The sequence below is a fragment of the Dermacentor albipictus genome, chromosome 9 (genome assembly GCF_038994185.2).
Source record: "Dermacentor albipictus isolate Rhodes 1998 colony chromosome 9, USDA_Dalb.pri_finalv2, whole genome shotgun sequence".
Taxonomy (NCBI): Eukaryota; Metazoa; Arthropoda; class Arachnida; order Ixodida; family Ixodidae; genus Dermacentor; species Dermacentor albipictus.
This window is the reverse complement of record NC_091829.1, coordinates 95,642,703-95,662,057: the sequence shown is the minus strand read 5'-3', so window position 1 is coordinate 95,662,057 and position 19,355 is coordinate 95,642,703.

Below are 19,355 nucleotides of genomic sequence, written 5' to 3'. Positions count from 1 at the left end.
GTGAAATGTGCATTGACATTTCCAAAGTTGTGCTTTAGATTTTCAATTGCGGAACTTTGGGGGTTTTATGTTACTGTGAATATTGGACGCCAAAGGTGCATTGACTTTTCTAAAGTGTTACATCGGACCATACAACGAAACAAGCCAAATCAACACACTATCAGACAAGTTGACAAAGCCCGCAGCTAGGTCGGATGAGATGAAGCGTTGTGGTGTTTCATTTGTGCCGTCATGGCACATAAAGATATCAACATTTTTTTTTTGACCTACGCCAAAGCATCTGTGTCAAGACACTAAAGTCAGCCAAAGTAACTACGTCCTTATTTATTTCTTCTACTTCGACTTTTATTCGCGAGGACACATTGAGCCTCTTCAATTTTTTTGTCCTCGCTACCCTACCTACGGGCTGCCAGAGCGTTTTTCTCGTGTTGCTCCGACCGCCACGCGGCGCACTTCGGTGCGTGTTTCGTTTGCTCTGGCCGAGTGGATTTTCGTCTGGCAGAGTTTTAGACGCTTTCTGGCTAGCAGTCGAAAAAAAGAAACAATGGTCGCTCGCAGCCATCACTGTGGAGACTCAACGAATTGCACCGCGTTCGCTTGAGGGCAACCTCCCCGGGAAGTCTTGGCTCGCCGGTGTAGGATACCGAGGAGTATGCGTATGGTTCTCTGTGGACCAAGCGTCTCACGTTTTTTTTTATATTCCTTCGGTAGCCACATTAGGTGCGCAAAGTAGGCATTCAATTGTGGCCAACATATTTGCCTTGTTTTTTTTTATTTCGGTGCCCCCGCCCCACGAAAGGAAAAAAATACATTGTTGCGGCGCAGCGAATTGTCGCATGGTGAAAGTTCGATCTTGTTACGTCTTCCTTTGCGGCAAGTAATGGGCCAAGGGATGCTTCAGTTGCCGGATACTCTTATTACATTATTGCGATAGCAATTATATGGACACTCCAATCGCATTCCTGCCGTCACCGTCGCCCTCATGTTTCCTATAAAGTCCAAGGGCGATAACATGGTTACCGAGCGCCGCATGCTGTATGTGCGACTGAAAACGTACGGGAAGGGGGGGCTAGAATGGGTGAGCCGACGATGGTGACTCAGTCTTGTGCGCGCAAAGGAGAAAAGTGGAGAGCAAGCTAGTCATCTTCCGTCGCGCGATACATCGGGGGTAGTGAATGGAATGGGGGCCGTATCTAGGATTCTGTGAATCTGTGATTGCGCAGCATGTGTATTTGCTTCGTTTCACGCATTAAACACCATGACATTTCCTTAGGTACGTACATTTATTGGAGACTTATAAGCATATTTATATATCTTGTTGGAAGATATTGTGCATACATGCAGTGAACTTTGTTTCCCGTGACACTTTTTTGCCTTTTATCAAGCTGTATCTTCGCATTGGTATATTCTATTGTATCTTCGTATTTCTAATGTACGAAGGCGAGTAAAATGAAAGTGAGGCAACCCACCCCGCGCAATAATTGTTCGGTCCATTATCTGCGAGGCATGCACGTGACACAGAGGCATCTGTTACGAAAGTGACACGCAGGCGTGAGTGTCAAGGTTGTTTAATGCTCTCATACACAGGGTTGAACATGGTTGCACGAATAATGTTCGCTCTAGAAGTTGAGCAGCGTGGTGCCCTGAGGTTTTTGACAGCTGAAGGTATTTCCCAAAAAGAAATTAGTCGCCTTATGGCTGCCGTGTACGTTGAACATTCCATTTCACTGGCCACTGTGAAGCGTTCGAGCAAATGGTTCAAAGAAGGACGTGAAAGTTGCAAACGCGATCCAAGGCCGGGCCAAAACGATCGTGCAATCACCCCTAACAAAATTGCAAAGGTTGATGAGCTGATGAGACAAGAACGGAGGATAAGCATCGATGAATTGGCAGATCGTGTGAACATCAGGCACGGTTCGGTTCACGCCATAATTCATGAACAACTCGGTTATCCATTCTTGTGCGCGCAACGGTTGCCCCAGATTTTGAAGTACCGCCAGAAGACAGAGAAGTTCTGCAGCGCTGCTTTGACTCATCTGATCCGGTCTTACAATAAGGGTGACGACTTCTTGTCTCCAATTGTCATCGAGGACGAACCATGGTGCCACTTCTACGAGCCTGAAACACGACAGCAAAGCTTACACTGGAAACGTTCGAATTCCCCACCCCCAAGAAAGGAAAGGCCGTCATTTCCGCCGGAAAGGTGTTTGTAACTTGTTTTTTCGATGGTCAGGGGCCATTACTGATAAAATTTGCTAAATCTTGAGAGGCTATCAATTTGTTTCGTTATTGTAAAACACCAGATCGGCTGCGTGTCACAATCAAGAACAAACTACGTGGAACATTGACGGATGGGGTCATCTTGTTCCATGACAATGCCGTCCCCACGTCCCTGATGTGGTTAACACGAAACTGGCAATGTTCAAGTGAGAAACGCTGCAACATCCGCGATACAGCCCAGATCTGTCGCCATGCGACTTCCACTTTTTGGAGGATTTGAAAAAAAAAAACCGCTCAAGCGAACCAGATTCGTGTCGGACGATGACGTGAAAGAGTCGGTTGCAGACTTTTTGAATCAGCAACCCAAGGAATTTAATGAGACGGGAATCACGCGACTCGTTGGACAACGGAAGAAATGTCTAAATGATCGTGGAGACTACTTTTAAATAAGGTACCCCGTTTGTCATATTCGTATTGATTCACTTTCATTTGACTCGCCCTCGTTTATTTTGCAGAACTCCTGCTTTTTATACGTGCTCTCTGTTGCGACTATAACTTCGGTGCAATTACTCAGGATACACGACCGGTGAAAGCTGCTCCTGCGTAATACATTGGAACATGTGACAGCGTCATTGAGATTTTTCACTGGCCGTTGCATATGTACAAGAATCTAAACAAGGTTCTTGAATGACAAAGTTTCATTGCAATATTTGTCCCTAGCTTGTTAATTGCATGGCCCTTGCATTTTTCATATCAGCGGCATGCACTGCCTTGCTGGTTTCGAACTGATATAGTCCCAAAGTTCGTGTGATATTTTATTTACTTATTAAATAGAGAAAAAACATGGAAGCTTGGATATGGGTTATTTTGGGCACAATTTTTGACACATACAAGTATATTCTTTTATGAAAAAAATACATATTTTATTTGTTTTGATAGTGCGTAGCGTTCAAGAATTTGTTTGCAGCATATTCAGTAATGACAATGCAGTTATTATTCATGTATTTTATCCCCAGACAAATTGTTTAAGAGGAAGCTTTAGCTCGCGCCCAACTGCGACGCGGCCTATTCAAATACATGTAAAAACGCAGAAACGCTTTGCTGTGATAACCACCAGATCGCTTTTAATGAAATTTGTTGCATTTGAGAGAGAAAGTAAAATTTTAGCGTCTGTTGGAAGCGGAATTTTGATTTAGGGCCTGAACATTGTTTAAATATATTAAAAAACTCGAAAGTTAAAAAAAAAAGACATAGAAGCACGGCGTTCACAAATTAATAGCTCTGCATCAAGTACAGATGTCGCTGTTCAGTAAACGGCATCTATTATAACAGTCAAAGCGGAGAAATTTGGTGTGTCAATTCATATCTTACGTGAATTGGTTACGTAACATTCTGGTTACAAAGATTCTGCGAAAGCCGTATTTCCATAATGCTAAATTTGTTGCGATCCACGTGTAACATAGAAATTTAGTCCGCTGTAGATGTACTATTAGGTGCAATTTACAGACTTGTGATATCATTTTTCATTGCTGAGTTACATGGTATTAAACTTGATAGTTTAGGTTTCTGAAAATTTGCGATATTGGTGAATTTTAATTAAAGAATTGACAACCGAAATGAAAAATTGGAAGCCAACAGTCACTAGAACTTAAATTTTTCTTTTAAATGCAACAAACTTCGTCATATTTGGTGCATTGGTTGCCGAGAAAAACGAATTTTCCTTCTACATGTATTTAGATACGAGCCCCGAACTAAAGCTTCATTTTAAGGAGGAGGCCGAGCTGCAATGTGAGCCCCCCCCGAACGAAATTTCTGGCTACGCCACTGTCTCGTTGCCGTCGTTTTGCTAGATTCGAGCTTCGGTTCCGGATTGAGCCCACCCTTCAGCTGCGTCGCGTTATGATCAAACCACAGTTTATCACAGACCTCGCAGCTGTGGCCGCACTCATGGTCACGATTCCTAGTTCCAGATTTTTGCAAGTCAACTGACTTAGGAGGCTGTTATGAAGATTTCTTGGCGGAATAGTAGCCCTAGTGAATCCCATGCTACAGTGGAAACCAGGAGCTTCGCAAACGTGAAACAGGTTAGTTCCTATTGTCACCGCTCACTTGAGACAAGAACGGCGAGCTGTATTTAATCGAGACAATTAGAACAAGCGCTCAGTTCAGGCTTCTTCTTCTCTAGCCCCTCTCAGCACACTCGAGGTCGTCGTCCTCGTCGTCGGCGTGATTGCGCACAGATATCGTCATGGCCTTTGCCACCCCCTTCGTCCAGAAGGAGCATCGTCCCGATGTTTGGCGGGTAGCAGCCGGTGCGCAGCCAACCAGAGAGCGTCCATGTCATTCAGCAAAATAAGGTTTCATCTCTAGCCCCTCTCAGCACACTCGAGGTCGTCGTCCTCGTCGTCGGCGTGATTGCGCACAGATATCGTCATGGACTTTGCCACCCCCTTCGTCCAGAAGGAGCATCGTCCCGATGTTTGGCGGGTAGCAGCCGGTGCGCAGCCAACCAGAGAGCGTCCATGTCATTCAGCAAAATAAGGTTTCATCTCTAGCCCCTCTCAGCACACTCGAGGTCGTCGTCCTCGTCGTCGGCGTGATTGCGCACAGATATCGTCATGGCCTTTGCCACCCCCTTCGTCCAGAAGGAGCATCGTCCCGATGTTTGGCGGGTAGCAGCCGGTGCGCAGCCAACCAGAGAGCGTCCATGTCATTCAGCAAAATAAGGTTTCATGCGCATCATGTGCACAGTCTGACGGCGCCTCGAGCAGGATGGGCTTTCAGGAACGACTTCATAGTTGACGTCGCTAAGGCGTCGTCGAACCTTGTACGGTCCGAAGTATCGGCGCAGAAGTTTCTCCGCGAGGCCTCGGCGGCATACTGGAAAAGACTCTGGCCGGGCTGGTAGACGACGCATCGGTGGTGTTGATTGAACGTAGGCTATCACGGTCTTGCTGGCTAGTTATACGAACGCGCGCGAGCTGTATTGCTTCTTCGGCATGCTCTGTAACATCGGCGGCATCAGTCTCAGAATCGCTGATATAATGATGACGCATAGCATCCAGCATTGTTGTCACTTCAAGACCGTGGAGGAGACTGAATGGCGTCATTCTTGTTGTTTCTAGCCGATTAGTATAATAAACAAACGTTACGTCGGGCAATTTTTCTTCCCAGTTCTTGGGTTTCACATCGACACATATGCACATCATGTCTGCAAGAATGTTGTTGAGGCACTACGTAAGTCCATTACTTTGCGGGTGATAGGCTGTCGCCGTTCTGTGCGCTGTGCCACTGAGTGTGCGAAGAATTTGCAAAATTTCCGCCATGAACGCGGTTCCCCTGTTGGTTAGGATGACCGCTGGAGCACCGCACCACAGGACGACGTTTTCAATGAAGAACTGTGCGGCCTCGGCTGCTGTGCTACTCGGAAGTGCCTTGGTTTCTGCATGTTACTTGAGGTAATCTGTCGCATCTATGATGCACTTATTTCCAGCAGCAGATATTAGGAGTGGGCCCAAAAGGTCCATCGCAATTTGTGAAAACAGTGTTTCCGGCACTGGAACGGGATGTAATAGTCCAACAGGTTTCGTGGGTGGCATTTTTCGTCGCTGACAGTCAAGGTATGTTCGAACTTAGTGCTTCACCTGTGCTTCGAGCCGTGGCCAGTAGTACTTATTCTTGATCCGTATTAATGTTCTTGTGTAGCCTACGTGGCCTGAAATAGCTTCATCGTGACAAGCCTGCAAGATTTCATTGCGGATAGTTTTAGGGACAACTTGTAGATATCTCTTCCCCGTGTTGAACAGTGTTGCGTATGCAGGATGATTACAGGTCCCTTTAAAACAATCGGGGCTTGTTTGGGGTGCGGCCTTCTAAGAAATAAATTAGTGAAGCGAGCTCCTGTCCCTCTTCCTCTTTTTCAGAGATGGTTGCCACATCAACAACTCCTAAAAAGCCTGCGTATTGGTCGTTATCTCCGCCTGACGACTCGATCGGTGATCTGGAAAGGCAGTGCACAAATGCTGGCTTCACGATTTATAGACCACTGTGATGTCGGACTGATGAAGCCGTAGGTTCCAGCGTGCTAAACGTGCAGATGGATCTTTCATGTTGGTCAACCAACTGAGAGAATGGTGGTCACTTATGACTTGAAATGGGCAGCCGTCTATGTACGGGCGCAACTTGGTAACTCCCCAAATTGCAGCCAGGCATTCCTTCTCAGTGGTGGAATAGTTCGACTCGGCACGTTACAGTGTTTTACTCGCGTAAGCGATGACTCGCTCAGCCCCGTCTTGCTGATGAATAAGGAGTGCGTCTAGACTCAGATTGCCGGCGTCAGTGTGGATCATTGTCAGTGCATTCACGTTAAAGTGGGCAAAAAGAGGCGCAGTTTGTAGACGGTGCTGCAACTCGGTAAATGCCGCCTCCTGCTCATCGCCAAGCAGAAACGTGAGATCTTTTCTGGTTAGGCAGGTAAGCGGTGAGGCGATGCGTGCAAAACCTGCCATATATCATCTGTATTATTCGCATAGGCCCAGGAAGCGTCTGGCTGCCTTCTTGTCCGTAGGCCTTGAAAATTTTGCGACAGCTGCGGTTTTCTCAGGATCAGGTCTGACACCTGTGTGACTTACAATGTGGCCAAATAACTGTAGCTCTTCATAAGCAAAGTTGCACTTTTCAGGCTGTAAGGTGAGCCCAGCAGACCGTATGACTTGAAGAACTGACCATATCCGTGTGAGATGTTCATCAAATGTGGAAGGATAAAAATCACATCATCTAGGTGTTCTAAGCAGGTCTTGCACTTAAGGTCTGGGACAACAATATCCATTAGCATTTGGACCATGATTGGGGTGCAGCACAAACCAAAAGGGACAATTTGGATTCATAGAGCTCATAAGGCATCACAAAAGCAGTCTCTTCGCGAAGCCACTTATCGACTTCCTTTGCCAATATCCACTATTTAACTCAATCGATGATAAATAAAGTGCATGCCGTAGTCTGTCGAGGGAATCGTCTATGCGTAGTGAAGGAAACAAATCATTTTTCGTAATTTGAAGGAGCTAGCAATAATTGATACAAATGCGCAGGCTACCATCCTTCTTCTTAACGTGTACCACCGGTGATGCCTAAGGGCTTTTTGACGTTTGGATGCCATCATCTTCAAGCATTTTCTTCGCTTGCTGGTGTATTGTTTCACGCTCTTTCTCAACCACGTGATACAGATGCTGTCGGATGGGCATCGGTGTTTCCTCCGCAATAATGCGGTGTATCGTCAGTGATGCTTGACGCACTCGGAGCGTTGTAGGGAAGCAGTCCTTAAAATGGTCAAATAGTTTCCTTAGACTTTGTTTCTGTTGCGGCGCTAAACCTGGGTCAATGTCAACGACAGGTGCATGTGGCATTGTATCGGATGTTTCCTCTTTCGCCGCGTTCAACACTGCTTTGCAGTAGATATCGCCAAAGTATGCCACAGCGGTGCCTTTACTGATGGGCCGGCGTTCATTGGTAAAATTTGCCTTTAGTACCTTTGTGCGACCACCGATTGGGCTGGCGATAGCTCGAGCGATGGCAACACTTTTGTGGAACAGAAGTACAGGTTATTGTTCGGCTACACCGTCCTTGTTAAACTGTTATCCGTAACTGGCGGAGACAAGACTGCATGATAGTGGTGGGATGCAGACATCGTCGTCGGTGACACGTAACGATGTACGTTTGCGCCCTTCGTGGTTGCTCGTGTTTGTACTAGTTGACAAGGTTATCTCGCCTTCTCGTATGCAAACCACGACTCCAGGAAGAAGTACATTCCAACGATGAGTGAACTGCAGCACCCTTTTAAAATTATAAAAGTGGCGATAAAAGCTTTGGAGTCGTGCACTACATTTTCCTGTAGGTGTGATTATGTGGCCCCCGGCATTTCGAATATAAAAGTTCGTCCACTGCATTTCGATTTTCTTAAGCCAGTCTGCCAACTGCTCACTCATCGAAAAGAAGGTGCCAGTATCAACTAGAGCTATCACGTCGTGGCCATCAATCGTTAAGAGTAGGCCGGCACTCACAAATTTGTCGGCGTTCCGTTTCTCCTCGTTGCTTTGTTGGTTTCTAAATAATAATGGAGGATTTTCGGTGGTTCGACGACTCGCAGGTTTCCCCCCGGAGGTCGCTGATTTCAGTTTCCCCGCCGCGGGCTTGGAGAGCGGCCTCTCACCACGTCGGCGAAGCTGCGACTTTCTGCGAAGAATAACGTAACGGAGATGGTGAGCGCGACCGCAGAATAGCTGAGCTGCCTTGTTCGCTAGTGACAATGTCGACGAGGCGCGGATGTCCCTCTGTAAACTGTCGGGGGGTGGCAGGTGACATTTCCTAGATGCCACCCTGGCGATGAGGGCAAAAACGTTAAATGTGCTCTGGTTCGCCACAGCGAAAACAATTGTCGGCTACCAGCAGTGCGCAATACGTCGATCCTGCGAAGCTGGGATCACCTGAAATGCTCCCTCTGTATGAAGGCAGCAACAGGTGGCTGCTGGTCGTACTGCTGTACTGGCATGGTAGAAAGCGGGCGACGGACAGCGTCTGTGTAGCGGTATGTGCGTGGCTCGAAGCGCGGCTCGGGACATGGTTCAGGGAGTGGCTCAGGAGACGCAAATGCTTGCCGCATTTCTTGGCGGACAACTTCGGCGACCGAAGCAACAGTAAACTCGAACAGTGTCGCAGTTTGCTTCGTAATATCCTCGCGCACAGTGTCTTTTATAACTTCACGTAGTCAGGTCTCGTCTGTCAATGTCAGTACTGCAGCTCCTGCAGGCGCATCCTTGGTCAGGCGTTCGTATGCCGGTAATGCCGGCAGCGAATAGCTGTTCTCTGACAACGCGCAAGAGATGGCTCAGCTTCTTCGAATCAGGTATGTTGGGATCCGCGCGCCAAAACGAACGAGGGATGGCCTCGGCAAACATGAAAACACTTTCGTTGGGTTTCTGAATGCGCAACTCGAGAAGGCGTTGTGCATTATCTCGGAGATCAGGGCTTCCGAATGTATCAAGTAGCCAACAATAAAATTCGTCCCACGTTGTCAAATGTGCCTCACGAGTTTGGAACCATGTCCTGGCTCTTCCTTCAAGAACGTAGTACACATTGAATATATTCTGGTGCGGATCCCCTGATCACCTTAGCTACGCGTTCTTACTGGTCCAGCTAGTCTTCGGCGTCTTGGTATGTGTCTCCCTGGAAGCGTGTGGGGACTAGATTGTTTTGAGCAGTCACATGTGTTGGATTTGCAAGCGCCATTTCCTGAGTCGACGAGGTCGCTGACAATGTTCTTCGCAAGAGACCCCATTCCGGGCACAGACCTTGTAGGCAGTGGCTTGCGCGGTGCACAGGTGTCTCGACACGTGGATGATGTTTTGAAGGGCTGGATGCAGGGCTACTCGCAGGAGTCGTCGCTATCATTAGGCGACGATGCGATACGCAGCCCGTCCACCAGCGTCACGGCTCGAGACAGTTAGAAGAAGCGCTCAGTTCAGGCTTATTCTTCTCTAGCGCCTCGCTTGCACACTCGATGTCGACGTCGTCGTCGTCGGCGTGGTTGGGCACAGATAGCATCGCGGCACAATTATACAGGAAATATTTGTATGATAGGAGAAGTGCGGAGAAGCCTCCGCATACTTGAATATATTGTTCGAGGAGCTTTTTTTATTTATACGGAACCTCAATTTGACGGTCATACCGAAGTGGACGCCGATGGCAGCACTGCGCACGCAGTCAACGTATACTTATAGGAGGAGGTCCCCATTGATCAACTGCTGCCGAGCAAGAAATATCGGTGGCAGCAATAGTTCTACGTGCCCAACGTAGCTTTGTTAGGCTTGTAGCTGCTTTTTTAGTAGCGGTTATAAAAGCGTAGCAGATTCTCCCGCACTGTAAATGGGAGAGTAGATAAGGATGTTGCACCGACTACGGTAAAGGAAGATGAAATGTTAAATACTTGGTGTACTTGTGTAGTTGCCGCGACGGAATAAGTATTTATTGTTGTTGGGTATTTCAAGAATAGTGAGATAAATGGATAAATGTCTACACGTGTAAGATTGCGTTGTCGACAGAATAGGCCTGGTTGGAATAAAATAACGTTAGGAAGGTATGCACCCTGGACATTTTGATTAAAGACAAATGGAAAGAAAAATAACGAATACAAAATATGGAAAAGAGTAAAAGAAATATTTTATAGATAAACATGTTTTTTTATTGTCTGATGCCCAAACGAAAATATTTTTCAAGTTCTGTATTTGTTTTTGCCTAGATAGATCTGAGTCAGTGGCTAAAATTGAGCAAAAATATGCGTGAGCAGTTTTTTCAGAATTTAGGATATTTGAACCTCACTCGGTATTGAAGAGAGACCTTTAACGTACCGGTTTCATATTAAAACGAAATCATGTATTTCGTTGCATTTGCCTGTTTTTGACAGGTTTTATTACTTTGACATAAATAATACTGGCTCAGAAGAGTGCACCACCAAAAGCAATAAAAACTGATTTTTTTAAAATTTCAGGTAAGATATTCCTGCATCCGTGACCCACATATCCAAGAAGTGACCAGCTCCCTGGTTCACTAGAAGGGTTGGGCAGTATCAAGTATATTAGCATATTCAGGTACTACTTGCATGCATTGTATCTGTATAATGCTATATTGAACATGTGAAGGAGCATGTGTATGTTCGGTGCACTACTTTTGATGCACATTATCTTCAGGTAGGAGTACACATACCGCCATATAAGCGGAGATGGCGAAAATGCCCGAAGGCACACAAATGGGGGAAATAAAGTTCATTTTAAAAGGCAGCAGTTACATGTAAATTATTGATGCAAAGGAATGAATATGTTTAGGATTATAAGCAACCAACAACGCTGCCCCACTTACAAACCCCTTTCTTTTCAGGAGTAACGAATGGCGAGCTCCAGACCACCTCCATAGAAAAAAAGTATTTTGCAGCGCATACACAAAATGCGAGAAGTAGGCTTTTGGTAATGTTATAACAATTTATTAGAGTAATGATGGGAACATTGCTAGACAGAATCTAAGGACTCTTGTGCTAAGCCATGAGTGCTCATGATACAATGCTGAGCTTGATGAATAACGACTGAATAACCAATACAGACTTGCGGGACTGCAAGTGGGAATGCAACTTGCGGGAATGCGGGAATGCAAGTGGAAGAAACTGCGGAGAGTCTGAAGGCTCTCAACAATTTTTTTTTTTTTTGCATGAGAGTGGATTAGACAAGAGTCATTGAAGAATCTTGGACCGCGCAAACTTTCACCGCCATCTTCACCCTCATAATAAACGTATCCTCTATTCTTTCCTGCTGCGCCCATTCCCTTTCGCAACACAGCCGCCATCCCAGGCAACAGGTCTGCAAAGATCTTAATAGATCAGTTTCTCCCTCAGCTGGGAATTTGTCTGTGTTCATGGAGGCAAAATCTATGCTGCAAAAAGTGAAAGTAGTCGTGCACTAAAAATTTCAAGTACAGTCGATGTGGCTAAAATAACCTAGCACTTCGAGCACTCAACATGTATTGTCACAAACTAGTCGCGCCACTGGAGCAACATGCATTCATACGTGCCAATAATTTCAAGTATTTCACATGAACTGCAACTCGGTGAACAATAAAACTGATGAGCTGCAGTGCATTTTTGCCGCCTTCAATTTTAATGTGGACGTTATTGGGTTAGTGATACTTGGTAGGTAAGTGAATCAAGTTTTTTGCTAGTGCAAAAGTTCACGCATTTTATGCAAAACAGACGTGGGCACAAAGGGGGTGGGGTGTCACTGCAAGTGTTGAACACACGGAAGATTACGGAAAGCAAGAAATTTATGTGATCCAGCCCAGGCATTGAAATGGTAAAACTAGAAGACGCACACAGTGTTTTTATAGCAAAGTTGTATACCGCTAGGGTTCCGTGAATTTTTGTTGTCCATGCAAAAAATTATCATCATCAATGTCTCTTACCGCCGTTAGCATTGATACTCCCGTAAGCAACCGAAAAATGCTATGGCGCATGGCCCCGTAAGGATGAGGCTGCAAAAACTAAGCAAAGGAAAAAAATGTATGTATGTATGTATGTATGTATGTATGTATGTATGTATGTATGTATGTATGTATGTATGTATGTATGTATGTATGTATGTATGTATGTATTGTATTGAATTGTGCATGCATGTATGTATGAATGTATGCATCTGTTTTCTCGTCTACCTGGGCCGTTGGAAAGACCGTGGTCGAGTGGATAGCGCATCAGACTACTGTGCTAAGTTAACAGGTAACAACATAGGTCTATCCGTATGCGGCAATATGTACATGCAAATCATTCCTCAGAAAAATCTGTTTCATGATGTCGACAAAGCTGGCCCTAGACGAGGGACTCTGTATATACACCCCTGTTCGAGGAAACTCATTTAGCCGACTTGGAGCACCGGGTATGTGCCCCTCGGTCTGTGCTGGTCTTCAAAGAACTCCTTTGGACAAAGGCGCGAATAGTCTTAAGAAGCTAAGAAAGCAAGCTGTGCCAGAAACGAGTGTTCTAGAAAAGTTGGAATGCTTTCCCCTCATTGTGTCGGCACCGAAATTCTCAGGACGGATGATCTTCAGCCACTGATGAAACTCGTTACATAGCTCTAACGCCTGTCGTATGCTTCAAACAAGTCGCGTGAAACTGAGCCTATATGCTCTGGTAAAGACAGCGGGTAATGTATATTGAGCATCAAAGAGGAAACTCTTGAAAACCATTCAAAAGAGAATTATTTTGAGTAGGTTGCATTGATGCATTGAATGCAGCCGACCTGCGTTGTTTTGAGGAAATATTGCCTAAAACAAAGCAGGTCCTATGTCCTGAAGATAGGCTTTCAATAATACCATTGTGCATCACTCCGTCCTCGCACAACGTCTACTGACAATCAACCCGACGATTGACACATGCTTCTCCTTCATTTGTTATTTTTCAAGAAAAAAATATGTGGCGCTATTTTTTCTTATTATCTCGGTAAGGGTGTCATTTATACGTACATGACAATATAACAAACGAAGTGCATCAAAAATGTTAAGAAACACTTGCAATATGCTCGTGAAAAATTTCGTATTTATGCCTTTTTCGCAATGTTAAACATCTGAATGAAGCTTTACTGGTCTTACCTGTTGATTGAGAAACAAAACCACTTATGAAAAAATACCATGGATATTTTCTATATAATTTGTTGGAAACTTATCGGCACATTAGTACACGGATAGCTATGCAGAAAATTGGCTAGGTATAGCATGTTCTTTGGACTAGCAAGTACAGCCGTTGACCGGAATAAAAAAGGGAGTTATTGTTACTGGTATGGGAAAAATGTGGATCTGCTGCTCTCGATAATATTTATCTCTCGAAATGGCACATACCCGTTGTTTTTGGACGCGAATTGGGGTTGCATTGTCCTGAAGGTACTCATTTTGCTCCATTCACACTCTAATTGTTAAAAGAAATAAAAGATTAACTTCGCCTGTCTTCGAAAACTTCGAAAGCCGCATCCAATGCCGGTTCTGAAATTCAGAGGAGGAGGGAATACCAAAACTCTTGTTAGTGTGCCCTAGGAGAAAGGTAAGAAACCCTAGATGGTGAAAATTGTACCGGGCCCGTTCTACGCAGTTTCCCACATAAGCTAATGACAAGCTTAGCGATCCTAGACGCGGTAATTTATTTTAATTGTTAGTCATGGTCTTTTGAATGTACAAAGGAAAAGCGCTCATAAATTGTGCGGTAGCATCCCGGTGTCAGATGCCTCAAGAATGTTTACTGCCTCTCTTTGCAGCTCTCTACTTTATGAGAGCCAACTTTGTTGTGCTTTTGTGCATGAGCACAGAATAAAATTCTGACTTGAAAGTTAAGTGCTATATTAAAAAAGTGAATTTTAGTTTTTCGTAGACCCAATGAAAGGGGCGTTGAAACGCAAAAATTTTAGTGGTTTGCATTTTGTGCAGTCCTCGAAGGGGAACCGTCTAGACGTTGCTTCGGCAGTGGTCTAAACAAAATAGGATCTCATTTATAGTCATACCTTTCAGTCGATAGATTACGCTCAAACTCAAGTTTTTTTCATGTTCTCTTATTTTCTTCACACCGCGCACATGACATCCAGATACCTGCGCTTACTATTCATTGCGTGTCGTTCATTCGCACCTGTTCATAAATTACTGGTCCTCAAGTTATATCGGAGCCTGACTGCTGTGACTACACGCAACCGGCCTCCACAGTCTCAGAAGCGAGATGAATTGGTATTTGCGTAGCTTGCCCGCGCGCAAGAGCGCACAGACTATATCGTTGGTTTCTCTATAGAAGCGTCCGTTTATGTCGCGCAATCCGTCAAAGAGCACCGCGTGGTTCGCGGTCCCATGCAACAAAAGGGAAGCGATGCCAGATTTTACCTCACGCAGTTTACCATGAACCTGTGCTCTTCGACACGCTATGCTATTAATCTGGCTCGAAAGAGAATTGGGGAGGCTCACATGAAAACACACACAAAAAAATGAATACACACGTTGACGTGGCGCCCATCTACGCCAATCACGGCGCGACTGAACCACGCCGAAAACCAGTGGCGGCTTGTTTAGTGAACCAATGACGACTGCATCTGCGCCGCTGTCGTCTCACTGTAACGTCATCGGTGCGGTATGACGCACTCCAGGAGAGGTCGTACCTCCGGCATACCTTTAAGATGTTCCTATCGCTGTTCCTTTGTTTTAAACAGAATTGGCTGCGGCATTCCGTTCTTCATAGAGGTACGAGCACAGCCCCAACTTTGTTTATTAAAACCACCTGTCCCCTATTTTCTAAAATGTTATGAGCCACTTCCGATGACGTCAGTGATAGATGTCATGTTCAGCTGCTAGCAGGACAAAAGCTGTGTAATTAGCCAGAAAAACGTTAGTATGAGAAAAAAAAGTAATAGTAATAAAGCAACATAAATCGTAGCCTGATATTTAGCAAGCAAGGCTCCGCGTAGTTTCTTGCTGTATTTTTATCGAGACGTTAGATATATAAAGCAGTCTGTTGCTTCGAATGTTGCACTCGCAGAGGTAAGTTTGACAAAGACTTGAGCGACATGACCAGACGAAATCAGGTGAGTTCAGGCCTTGATAGCTGAGAAAATTACCTCGTTTAGCTTTGACAGCGCTCTCACAAGTGCCCTTAGCCGTATTGTAGTGCTCCTCTCATAGCATATGCTGTATATTTTGCCACCTGCATGTAGTGCAAGCTTCAAGACCAAAACGAAAGGCAGACGGGAATGAAGTTCGGTAAGTGTCCATAGATGCGCTCAGTTTCACAACATTTTTAACAAATATTTCCATCTTATCTGTCTGTCCTGACTGGCAAGGGCAGACCTCCAGCAGGGCGGTGAAATCGATATGCACGCTTACACATGGAGGAGAAGTGTTCGTTTGTGCTAAATTGTCCACAGAAAGACGATGCAGAAAAATGGCATCACCGACATATGTATATTTATGTATATACACGATATATATATATATATATATATATATATATATATATATATATATATACATATATATATATATATATATATATATATATATATATATATATATATATATATATATATATATATATATATATATATATATATATATATATATATATATATATATATATATATATATATATATATATAGGAAAAGTTAGGCAGGTCCGGTAGGCATACGCCTAGTTCGCTGAAATGACGAAGCGGCACCCTTAGGCAAATCGCATGTTTAGTGGTTTAACGTTTCGGGCGTGGCACGGCTTTCGTCAGTATAAACATAGATAACAGCGTACAGCCGCTTTTATGGACATGCGCACACAGGCTTAGTCAGCAGTTCATGCACGTGTATACTTGCAAATAATAAAAGAAGAAAGTGCAGCAGCAAGTATAGCTTAGCACGCTAAATGACATCTATGAAATATAATTGCAGTGCCACGATGATTGTACATGAAGTTACAGAATGATATCTATTGCGACATGGCGAAACTAGGGACAGATGGATTTGGCATGCTTTATCAATTCTGCACAAGAACATGCACGCCAAGATATGACAGAAGGGCGCGACATTTTCGCTACGCTCTCGTTGATGCCGGATGACACAACGTTAAATTGATGAATGAGGAAGGATTCTCATACTTCTACGTCATGCTGCCATTTGAAACCTGATTGCATTACTGTTACATTGATATTGTCAAAGGTATGACCTGGCAGTTGAACATGTTTAGATAATGGCAGGTGCGGCAACCTGTTAACGTGTTCGTGTGGTTGTTGAATCGGATACGAAAAGACGTTTCGCTCTGATCGATATACTGCATATGACACACTAAACATTCAAGCAGCTAGATGATGTTAGTACTCTCGCAAGTGAAGGGGACGTTGATTTTAACCGAAATATGGGATGCTGTGCTTCTAGCAGTCTTTGATGTGGTCATATGTGTACAAATTTTACAATGGGGCTTATCGCAGCGATAACAACCAGCAAGAGCAAAAGGCTCATTCTTTGAGAAGGTTACTAGGTCACGCAGATTCCTAGAGAGACGATAGACCACTCTTGGCGATTCCGCGAAGATGTTTTTAAAGTGGTCACTGGTTGCCAATGAGTTATAATGCTTCCTCAGAATGTGCGACCCGTTAGGAATAGATGCGGAGTGGCCGTGCTGGTGCATCCAATGGCTCTGCGGTTACGGTAAAGTGGACGTCGACGAAAGTTTGCTGGAACGCGAGCATTCGCGGGCAATCAACCGATAGAATCCGACCCCGATGTTAGCCGACATATTAGTTAGCTTCAAAGACACTGTGACAGTATGCTTCGATAACCATGAAGGTGAGCCTGAGAGCTGAGATATCTGGAAATAAGAACTACGTGACTTGAATGGAAAGCCCGCTGGTCCCAAGATCGCCGCAAAAAAGATGCTCGCCTCACGTGCGCGGACATTCAGACAATCTTATTTTTTATATATTCAAGACGTGATATCGCTGTGCCGAAAGGTCGCTGCCGAGATGCCGAAGCCCTACAAGGTTGGGAATATCCTGAAAGGGATCGACAACGACGCCTTCAACCTTTAAATGTGAAAATTTTTGCTCTACAGTCAATGCCTTCATAGAAGACTGCCGGTGTTTGGAAGAGTCTAAACGCCGGCGCATAGGACGTGTTTGCCCGGCTTTCATCACGGTACTAACTTCCTTTTGCGAAGTCCACACAGCACTACAGCCGTCAGTTCGATCAGATTGGTTTACTCAGATTGAACGCCGTGAACGTGAGGGCTTGACCTCTGCTGAACTTCACGTCGTGGACTCGAACTCGACTGCGACTCGATTTGTCCAAGCTATTTTATGTCCAGCAGCAACTCGCCAACGCGGACATTCATTGTGCATTCTTTGCCATCCCAACACAAACTTCGTGGCATGCGCTCTCATCCTATCGAAAGTAGTGATTCCCTTCCTAGTATTGCGACACTGCTGACGATCCACTGATATGCTTTAATTATCACCGTATCGGCCACGTCAACCGTTACTTCGCCACATTCAGGCTCTCGCCGCGTTGTGCCCTTTACCGTCGTGTGCGTCGTGCAACGTCGTGTGCCATTTACCGCAGTCCGGATAGCAACTGGTTCCCACATTTAACCCTGTTGTATTTCGCCAACGCCGATGTTCCCACACAGATTAATAGTAGCTTCCCGTCACCTTGTGGTCACTGGTCACGCTCATCTCCAGGCCATCGCCCGTCATCCCCCTTTAGCTCTGCCCGTGTCTGTCAGGAAAACTAAAGTGAAACACCGAAGATGTGAAGCTGCATTGACAACTTCCACCTCAAATATTGTTCTGACGCTGCCCACTACTCGGAACTTCTTAGCCGTTGATGTTGATAAAGACACTATTTGTGCTCTTATCGACACCGGGGCCCACATCTCTGTAATGAGCGCAGGTCTTCGTCATCGTCTTCATAAATTACTCACCCCTGCCACTAGTGCATCCTACGAATCACTGATGGCAAAACTTCTGCCATTATTGGGATGTGAACCACCTGTCTCTACATTGCTGGTCATCGTACGTCCGCCGAATTTGTAGTTATTGAGAAATGCCTCGCGGCCTACACCTTTGGATTAGATTTTCTGTCCACTCATTTTTCCATCATTTATTGTGCCACCGGTGCTCTGCTGCTTGAGCTGCCGCATGTTCCCGATACTCCAGCTGAAATACCACTACGCCTGGGATCTCACCATGACGTTCGATGCGCCCCTCAAGCTGCAACATGCGTTACTTTGACGTCTTCGCGATGTTCGCGATGACGACTGCGTCTTTTCTGCCATTGTCAACGTTCTCAGCCCAAGATGTCACACTTGCTAATACTATTGTTTTCGTTGCTGACAATACAATGGTCGTTCCCGTTCTCAAAGTCAGCCTGTTGACTAAGGTTATATCTCTACGCATGTCGCTGGCCACTATTTCCGTGCTTGATCCCTACACGATTTGCACTTTCGATGCAGATGTTTCGCTGCGTTCTTAATCCGTCAACTACGCCTTATTCTCTCGACGACTTTAACAAGCGGCGTTCCTCCACATATGAGATCCCGCGCAAGCTAAAGATTTCAGCGGCGCCGTGGTGTCCTATCGGGACATCTTTATTTTTCACGACCACCCTCTAGATCAAACATTTGTCCTGACTCATGGAATCAAAACCGCGGACGCAAATTCTATACGCCGCCATCCGATCAAGTGCCGTTTCGCAAATGTCAAGTCAACCAGAACGACGTCACCAAAATTATTAAAAAAGACGGCATCGTACCTTCAGCTCGCCCAGTGGCCTCTCTTGTCGTTCCCGGGAAAAAAGTCGCAGTTTAGCCCGGAAGGCGAAACATCGATTACGATAGCAAACTAGTAGACAGCTACACGAAGCACGGATAGGGGATTTATCGGCCGTATAAACTTGGAAACATTCGCTTACCAACCTCAATTCACAAGCATATCGTGTCATCGCGCAAAAGCAAACATGAACACATAACACTCGAAATGCGCGGACACTCGCTGTCAATACGATAGTGGGAGCAAGGGTGGCAGCAGCAGCAGCAAACGAAGTGA